This window comes from Lactuca sativa, chromosome 4 (genome assembly GCF_002870075.4).
Source record: "Lactuca sativa cultivar Salinas chromosome 4, Lsat_Salinas_v11, whole genome shotgun sequence".
Taxonomy (NCBI): Eukaryota; Viridiplantae; Streptophyta; class Magnoliopsida; order Asterales; family Asteraceae; genus Lactuca; species Lactuca sativa.
The window spans coordinates 363,920,810-363,931,337 of NC_056626.2; the positions used below are offsets into that span (position 1 = coordinate 363,920,810).

Consider the following 10,528-nt stretch of genomic DNA (forward strand, 5'->3'; position numbering starts at 1 on the left):
GCACCTCGCGCAACCAGAACTCACACTTGGAGATCTTAGCATACAAGTTCTCCCTTCTCAAATTCTCCAGAACCTCTCGCAGATGCTCCCCGTGCTCCTCCTGCGTCTTGGAGTAAACCATGATATCATCGATGAAAACTATCACGAACTGATCCAACATCGGTTTGCACACGCGGTTCATGAGATCCATAAACACGTTAGGAGCATTGTTGAGCCCGAAAGGCATCACCACGAACTCATAATGGCCATAGCGCGTCCAGAACACAGTCTTCTATACATCCTCCTCTCTGACCCTCATTTGATGAAATCCTGAATGCAGATCAATCTTGGAGAACCAAGATGCTCCCTGTAGTTGGTCAAAAAGGTCATCAATCATCGGGAGTGGGTAACGACGGTTCTTCACCATTACCTTATTCAGCTCCCGATAATCTATACACATCCGATGCGACCCGTCCTTCTTCTTCACAAACAGAATCGGGGCTCCCCAGGGAGAACTACTCGGTCTAATGAATCCCTTGTCTAACAGCTCCTTCAGCTATGTAGACAACTCCTGCATCACAGGAGGAGCCAACCGATACTATGCCTTGGCTATCGGAGCCACACTAGGGACTAGGTCGATCCTGAACTCCACCTATCGCTCCGAAAGTATCCCAGGCAACTTATAAAAAATAAATACATAAATAAGAAAATTAGTTAAAAAAAAACTAACTTAATAAGGGCACAATAGTCTTTTAGGTAAGATAGTGACCAAGTGTGCAACAAAAATAAATAATAGGGACTATCCGAGTTAAAAAAATAATTTAAAGATATTTTCAAAAAAAAAAAGTTAAAGAGCAAACGCGCAAATTACTCCAAAACATAGGGAACATTCGTGTGATTTACTCTTATATTTTATGTGTATATTCATTTATCTAAAATATACATAGTAAAAATTTATATATATAGTTTACATGCCTTGTAATTAAAAAGATATGATTAATATCATGAAATTGATACCAAAATCAAATATAATTTTAAACTAGGTGGGGAACCCCGCGTTGCGGGGTCGGATGCAACAATTTTTTTTGCTACTGATATTATGTAAATGTTATTTGATTAACTGTTTCTTTATGGTTTGAGTATTGTTACGGGGTAGCAATATTGTTTGCTGATGGATAATTTTTTTGTTGATGGTTAATATATTTATTGAAATATATAGTTCATGAGGAGCCCCACATTGTGGTGACAGATCTAAACATATACGATCATTAATTTGAATACACCATGGACATTTATTTTTTCAACAAAGCATTATAAATTAGTTTGCATATTTTATGGCATCATACTTCGAAAATTTACCCAATTAACATTCTACATTTTCACCACATGATCCGGGGGGAGGGGGATCCCCAAGAAGGGATGGACCCAACAGTTAATGCACTACTTGTTACTCTGCTACATTTTTATATGGGCCTAAAATCTAATAAAACAATTTTACAATAATTTTTTAAAACTTCCTAAAAGAAAAAATTATTCAATGTCAGACCTTATTAGCATGTGCATGTATGCTTTCAACTTCACCCTACTCCTTTTTCTGTTGCAAATAAACAGAGACATCTAGATTATTTGTTCACAATTTTAGCAAGATTAAAATATATTTGACAATGAAAGACAACAAATGCATTAGTTTTATATATACACATAAACATTTAATTTCATCATATTTTACACACATACATAATGACCTGCACAGGAGATGATGTTTAACAACAAAATAAATAGAAAACAATTCTAAAGTGTTAAGTTGAGAAAGAACTTATCCTACAAGTGCTTTTATGTTTAGATAATCAACAATGATTCTTTTGTTTAAAAACCAAACATAAAATATCTTTGAAAGAAAATTGAACCGTTGATTTCATGATACAGAAGAAAAAAACTCATTTTTTAGGTAATTATATTTGCCCAAATAAACTGAAAGAATGGCATACCTTGATATTGGTAACTATGGTGCCACCATCTTCCTTGGCAGCATTTCCAAAGGCCAGAGACACTTAGCCCATTCCATCTTAAACACACCGAAACATGTGTCAGTAACTAATATATCAATGAAGCAACAGCAGGTGGAATAGCCGGACGAAAGGTGTTCGGCGGTGTTCAATTCACTTCCATCCCGTTATCAGTCCTGATTTTACGAACATACACACAATCACTAAATGACTTCAAATCAACAGATGGTTCAAATCAATTACATACCTGGAGCAATAATCCCTAAATCGCTGGTTGCGGATCGATCGGAAGTCGATGGTGATAGACAAAATTTAACCAACTGTGTAATAGATGGAGGGAAAATTCATCTAATCGTCTAAAAATAAAATGAAATTAAAAGTGAATATGAAGGTAAGGGCATAGAAAGAAACGAAAATAGGGTTGAAGTTCATTACTGAACCGCTCGCAGGCATGGGTCCTATCTAGGGCTCGAATACGTCCACATGTCGGTGCTATTTAGGAGTTGGAAGCGGTGACTGTGAAGATACAGTGTGTCACCTGGAAAAATGGTCAATTTAAAGCTATTAATAGCTCGGTAGATTTTATTAACAAATCATGGACCAAAATTTTCAAAGCAGGGTTGGTTTCATGCCAACTTTGTTTTATTGTTTTTCTACAAACATAATTACATAATGGAAAATATATCATCAATATTAATACAAAATAAGTATCATTTTAATCAATCTAATTTTATCAAATAAAAAAGAAAACATCGCATACATCAGGTATATACTCTCATTTACAGACAATTTATGGTTACCTGTGCAAAAGGGATGCACTTGCTCCCAGGTACATGGACACTTCTTATTACCTATCTAGGTTCAGCTGCAACACCATCAAACTTGAAAAGAAAGCAAAAATAAAAAATGAAACACCGTTAAATTTCATAATATAGAATTTAAAATCATTAACTATGACACTTTTTTACACCTGGCCTTTGACCGAGCATCTACATGTTGATGTGTTAGGTGCTTTGTGTTCTTTTTAACCTCAAACAATCAATAACCGCAAATACATCATAAAATGGGCCCAAAAAAATGAAATGAATTAAAAAAAACTGCAACGAAATTTAATCCAACAAATCAAAAAAAAAAAAAAAAATTCTTTTTGGAAGGAAATATAGAATGACAACATACTTTGGATTAATAGCAAATTGAACTCCCCTATAAATGAAATATAAAAGAAAATAAATCAAATAAAAATATATCTTTTCAAGGTAAAAAGAAGATTAAGATTTTAAGAAGACATACACATCCATGTCTGGTTCACATGAGTTGTAAGAAGATGAGTTTCCCACATAAGTTGATTGCCTAATCCTAAAAACAATTTAGAGAACTTAAACAAAAATTCAAAAATGTGAATTTACTAAAATGCCCTTGAAGGGTAAAAAGGATAGGTATATCACCTTGTTAGTTCTTCATCTTTACAACAGTGACTGGAGTAGTTTTTGAGAAAAGAAAACTGTGGTTCCTAAGTCTAGCTATACCAAAAGACTCAAAAAAAATGTGTGATCTTTAATAGATGCATCCCAATAACAAAAGAAATTGTTCTGAATCCTAAACAATTAAAAAAGCTCACTCCATGAATCTCCATACCAGAAAGGATGCTCAGATGTGTCGAAATCAAGCTTATTTGCTTTAGTAATCACTGATGGGTTTTAGCCATAAGAACATCCTATGTGCTCATGCAAACCCTAATGCTTGGATCTAGGTTTCTCTATTGTACATGCAATTCATCCAAGACTTTAAACCCTAGATCTAACATGTGATAATCAATATTAACACAAGAGTGGGGTTTAGATCTAACCTTGATTGTTATGTAGCAATAACAATCTCAAATCCTCCTTGTAATGGCTTTAGAAAGCTTAGAGTCACAAGTGTCACTCCTCTAATGGCTCACAAACACCAAGAGCAAGAGGATGAAGAATGAGAAGAGAGGAGGCACCCAAAAATGTGTAGAAACCCTAAGGAGTTAGTTAGCCACGTTTTGGTGCCCTACGGGTCCTTAAATAGTGAAGCTATTAGGGTTCTCTAACAAGGAAACCCTAATTTGACTACTTAGGCCCTAAGCAACCCATGGACTCCCTCCTTAGAGTCCTTGGACAATTTCTAATGGGTTTCCCCATAGAATTCGTCCACTCCATCCTCTATGGAGTCCATTAGTCTAATATTCAACTATCTCACAATTGACAACTCTAGTCCCTTTTATTTAATTAATGTCTTTTAGCCACAAAATTAATTCTTATTAATTCTTGAATAATATTAACAATATGATTTCTCCTTTAGTATATTATTCTCATAATATATTATTAAATCATAATTAATCCTCTCTCTCTCTCCATAATTCATCCTACCAAGTTGCTTTGGTGAAGGCAACCCAAAAGGACCATGCACCATCGGGTCAAGTACATACCAAAATAGTTATGGACTTAGACACTAATCCAACAGTCTCCCACTTGGATAAGTCTAATAACTATTCTGCATATGACTTCAGATCCTGATCCACAATCGTAGCTTTCAAAAGCCACTGTCAACTCTGATCTTATCATATACGCATCCTTTAGATAAGTGATCATATATTCTTCCATTCTAGATATCGTATAGACTGAGACATAGATTTAAATCATTCTCTCTGTCTATGTGTTGTTTCTTGATTTTCGATTTACGACGACTGAAAACAGACTACAATTGAGCACGTCAAATTAGTCACGGCTTGGCCAAGCGCTTAGGGTGTCATCACTAAATCATCGAGGGGCACACATATATCGCTTTTATCCCACTTTGGGTAAAAGGAACGGATAAACGTTGACTCAATGCTTGCTTGCACTCACTCACCGAATCACACACAACAATATGTTTTATAACACCAAGTTACTGGTGCGTTTACATATTATCAATGTGTAACCGACTCGCAAGATACAACTCACACATCTCAGTTTCAAGAATATAAAATATTATCATCTTACCAATCACTCGTGATAAAATCCATGAAGTGATCCAAGTAAGCGTGGGTTTAATCCAATACTCTAATCTTATAGCAGCACTCATGAACCCTACAGTAAACTTTTGCTATGTCTAAGACACTTTAGACAATCTTCAGTCAGATTCATGACAGTCTTCTTTCATTCCTACTTCCAAAGAATGAGCGACTGTGGAGAGTTTGAATAATCTTATTATTTGCGAAGTCAAAACATGCAAAGTGAAACAAAAGAATAATACTAAATATGTCCCCAAACCTTTGAATATAAATAAAACACCTTTTATTTAATCACCATATAGATTACTCATTATTTGTTGTTTCGGGAAATCAACTTCTTACTTGAATTATAACAACAATTGTCTAATGCTCTTAGCATGCACACTATGTTTACCTATGGTCTTTACTTTGTGAAATAGTATAATTGAATAACATTTTCAATCACACTCATTTTACAATTCCTAATCCATTAGTGTAAGAATACAAAATTCTTGCCACTTATAGAATATGCTAGATTCTAACATTTTATGCAATGATCCTTTCGTAAGGTCATAGCTCAAAGTCATCAAGACTTGGCCAATCTCTATCAGAAACAATTCTATAGATATGATGTCTCTCACTCAAAGTACATTCCTTTGAACATCCTTCTTGCATAAAAGTTTCTAATCTAGACATAGATTCTCAATATTCAACTCCCAATATGGAAACATTTCCATATTTTCCATACGACAACTCATTCTTAATAGAATCTTATTTATTCATAATAATGTCGATATGTTCCATCCAATACCATACTTCCAATTACTCACAAGCAACCAATCTTTAGCGAACTTTGGATCGTCCTTTGATAGTTGTTTAATTATTTTAGTCAAAACCGATTCTAGTCCTTTCTCCCTCTTAATGCGCTAGACATTTGGAAATTTTTAGAATGGTCAAATATTATAGCATTTGCAATCGATCGTATACCCGAAGCGTATGGGACACGATGCATAATGTCTTACATAAAGATATGATACTTTATCAATCTTCTGCCATAATATTTTATGTGTCACGTTCTCATAATTCGAACTATGAAGAGGGATGCCATAATCATAATCGATATTTGAGAACACACTATGTATCCTTGACTAAATTTATTAAAATTTCACAATCTATGCCTTTAGATTTGAAATGAAGCATAATATTCTCTCCCTTAATTAATTATAGCAAAAACATCTCTTCAACCCCTGCAACCTTGCAAAGTGAAACTTTTGTTTTTCTATAATTAATATTGCCAACTTGCAACACTTAAATAATAATCATACTCCCACTAACATGATGATTATATTCATTCCAGCATAACCCTTATGCTTTCACTAGCTTTGACACGTATTTAGGAACCGGATAAACTTCTAGGAATCAATACTTATTGACTTCCAAAGTTCATTGTTTCTAATACGATATGCTTCGATAAGCCTTTATCTAAGCTTCTCAAAATCACACACCTTTCCTTAGACAACTCATATGTGTGTCTAAACTAATTCAGAACTTATCTTACTTAGTCCTAAATGTTTAGACTAATTGCCAAATCTCACAATTCGAACTATGAATAAGGGATGTCGTAATCATAATCGAATTTGAAAATGCAATTTACATAGTTGTTATCTCCTTAAAATCTCTCTAAGTGAAAGCGTTTCCTCACAATCATTTCCATGAAGGAGAGAAACCTTATGACACTTAGGTACAGAACTTGTTTGTGGCAAATATACCATTACCATAATCAAAAGATAATGTTTGTGGCAAATTCAAACTCTTATGTACAGAACTTGTTCATTCTTAATTTCTTGCCATCAAGGGTCTCACCATTGCTTCCAAGTTATCTAGTAGCTCACTTATGTCAGTTAATGTACTTTCATTGAACAAGGTATTTGCCTTATGCAGTCTATTGAGGACTTGTAGAACTCATATGCATAATCACTCAACAGGATTGGCACATAAATAGAATTTTGTCAACACGATAGGTTACAAACCTCAAGTCGTGCGCTAGTGTTTACTCTTGATTAATTCTTGAATCCTTTCAAGATCTTTAGACTCCCACTGACATCTTGACATATTAGATTCTCTTATCAAGAACATTTCTTGATAAAAATATATCCAAGAGTTAGTGTGTGTCTATATCAAGACAAAACATTACACACATTTGGCCTTAGTTGGTCTTTGGCTTCTTCAAGACATCACAACATACCAGATTCAAATGTGTAAGAGTAGGAAAACAATTTTCTACTTCACATTTGATGAATGTGTGTCACTCAATTCACAATCTTGGAGTATGATTCTAAGACTTGATTTTGGAATGAAGTATGACTCATCCTTTTGATTTAACCATTTCAACAATTTCCGATTCCTCTTCTTAGCCATACAAGTGCACTAAGATGTCCTTAGAGGATGAATTGTGATACGGTTCTTAATCATTAAGGCGATCAAAAAATCTAATACAAAAGTACTCTCCCTTCTTCTTAGATTTGAGAAACTTTTTATCTTTCTGCCTTCATTGATTCTTCTTATTCGTTCTGCTATTCATTAAAACCTTTCAATGATTCATAATTACACTTAATCTTGTAAGCATAACCACTTTTACTAGACTTTTAGTAAATTATGATGAATAGTCTTATTGTTATTTGTGTTGGACTTGACTAGTGCACAACATTGTGAACCCGTTCTCCTAGTCCTTCACTTGACTCTTTGTCAAGGAATTAGTCTTAAATTCTCTAAGTACCAAGATTTCCATACATCACATGATTCAAATCATATGATTCCATGTTTCTGTCCAATTGAAACTTGGGTGATGGGAATCTTTCCTTACTTAGAAAATTTTGAGAGTACCATAAATAACATAACTAAGAATCACATCCATTTATAGAAATACACAAACATCAATTTTTCACAACGATCTTATTGCAAGGATATACATAAATAAGATAAATCAAAATTTATGTTATTCATAAAAGCAGCAGAAAACATGTCCTTATAATGCAAAATCAACTGAAAAACTATGTAATCAAATATTCCTAACAACTCTATCATAACTTCCTAAGCTCAAAATCTAATCTTCGAATCCATGCGATCATGATCCATTTCTTCGTGATCAGACTCATCTTGCTCTTCCATCAAGCTTCCTCTCTTTTCTCTGATTCTGCAAAACATTCAAATGTAATCTTATCGCATTATGTTTTAAGAATCAATGAATAGGAACTTAATGCAGTTAGATAGTGGATTTTACCTGAAGTAGAGCCATACGTCTTGACTCTCCCATCTCTTAGATCTCTCAGGTAGACTGGGCAGCTTCGTCTCTAATGCCCCTTCTCTTGGCAATAAAAACAAATTGACTCTTTTGGAACAGCACACGAAACTACTTCAGACTTTTCCTTTCTCTTATGATCAAACTTTTCGACCATGGCATGCCTTTCGTTGCCATTGCCTATATCCATAGAGGTCTGGAAGGCAGATCCACCAATCAACCTTGGTTTTCCAGTGTGCCAAATCATTGCTGATTCAGCAACAATAAGCATATAGGTGAGATCAATGAGGGTCACATCGTGGTTCATCATATAGTACTCTCTTACGAACTCACTATATGAGTCAGGAAGCGACTGAAGAACCCAGTCAACAGCCAGCTCTTCATAGACAACGGATCCCAACATTCTTAACCTATCAATGTGTGACTTCATCTCTAAGATGTGTGCACACACTGACTTTCCTTCGTCATGTCTACTTGCCAAAAGGGATTGAGTGAGCTTGAACTTTTCAAGCCTTTGAACTTGTGGGTTAGGGAGAACAATAGGAAGAGGTGGAGGAAGTGAAGCATGATCTCGTGTTCCTCGATCGAATCGTGGAATATCATCTTCATGTGGAAAGCTTATTCCACGGGATTTGGGAAGACCATAGTTGTCATACTTTGACATTTACAAAGCGGACGAAAATTCAAGTTAGTTGATTGATTGAGTCATTAATAAATCACCCAAATGAGATATTAAGGCTAGGACCCAACACAATATTACACAACATGGGAGAGGGATGCCGTAACCCAAATTGCAGAACATTTGAAGGTAAGTGAATGACGATTCACTAATTTTCCACCATGAAAAACGAAAAAGAGATTAAGTTTTAAATGTATTGAAAAACTCCTAGATCCTTTGAGATTCAATGAACTTTTCAATGGCATGTTTAAATCTCGATATGCCCCTCGAGTTGTGACTGGGATGCCGAGGATCATAAAACAGGGTATGAATAACCATACAAACTTACATGGTGCCCCCACTGTTACAATCACCTATTCGATGTGCCGGCTAACCACACACGCTCCACTGAACTATGACAAACATTAAGTCACCCTTTTCTACCTTTGCTTAGAACCATTTAGTGTGCCGGTTAACCACACACGCTCCACTAACGTCTTCGCAAGGGCACAAAGTGTAATTTCATGGAATTGTATCAATTCATTTTTGCCTAAAGTAACTAAGATTGGAAATTTTGTATAAAACATTCCCTCTATCGGGGGGATAATGTGACAACCCGAGTCTTTTTCCGTCAAAGTTAGCCCGATTCCGTTAATAAAATTTGAATTTTAATTGATTCCGTCCAATTCTTATGAATTGGAAAATCATTTAGGCTATATAATTTAATGTGAGTCAGAACCAAAATCGTACGAAAACACGAGTTACTTAGAAAATCATCGAAAAATCAGCCTGATTGGGGTTCTCGTCCATAAACCCATTCACGGCCGTAAACCTGTTTACGCTTTGTGACAGGTGGCCCCAGCCACCGACCATGCTCCCAGCCTATAAATACGTGATTCCTACCCTCATTTACACTTTCCTAGCTGAAAATTCCTCAAGATTCTCTCACGACTCATCTAAAAAGAACCATTTTTTCACCCCCACCAAAATAATTGATTCCTCCCTTTTCACTTGTTATTCATCTAATTCATGTAAGGGGGCTTCATATTCATCCATTGGTTCATCATTTTCATCATCATCTTTATGCTCTTAAAGAGTTTACGGTCGTAAACCCTTCATATGGCCATAAACCCTTCATAGTTGGGCCGTAAACCCTTCAAATGTTCATGAGTGGGCCGTAAACCCTTCATATAATCATAGTCCGTTAACACCTCATGGGCCATGAACCCTTATTATGTTCATGGGTCGTAAACCCATGGTGGTTGGCCGTGAACTCCTTTTTTTCCCTCATTTTGGATTCTAACACTTCATTGTGAGTGTTTCATACATCCTAAGGGTGTTTCCTATGCTTGTCAGTGGTTTTAGATACTAATTGTAGGCCTATACATGTTAATATGTGTTTAATAGGATCGTACTATGCTCGGGACTTCACTTAGCATACCAAGCATCTTATCTTTATCATTCATCCAAGTCACTCACAATCAGGTGAGTCCATACCCATATGCTTTTACTATTTTTCATGTTTTCAGGGGGGGGGGGGGATACAAGTCAAATACAAATCATTTTGTAAACATTATACAAAAAGAATTTCA

General features: G+C 35.4%; 1 long non-coding RNA gene across 2 annotated transcripts; it reads right to left on the bottom strand.

The window, feature by feature from the left end:
* Window positions 1–1,297: 1,297 nt before the first annotated feature.
* Window positions 1,298–3,142, bottom strand: LOC111896672 (uncharacterized). 2 transcript variants are annotated; one of them, XR_008231968.1, is made up of 4 exons: window positions 2,421–3,142; window positions 2,233–2,341; window positions 1,968–2,161; window positions 1,298–1,573 (listed from the first exon to the last, which is right to left on the bottom strand). It is a non-coding gene; the product is annotated as an uncharacterized LOC111896672 (long non-coding RNA). The 2 variants fall into 2 exon arrangements; XR_002851997.3 differs by having other exon boundaries at window positions 2,233–3,129.
* Between the last annotated feature and the right edge of the window lie 7,386 nt (window positions 3,143–10,528).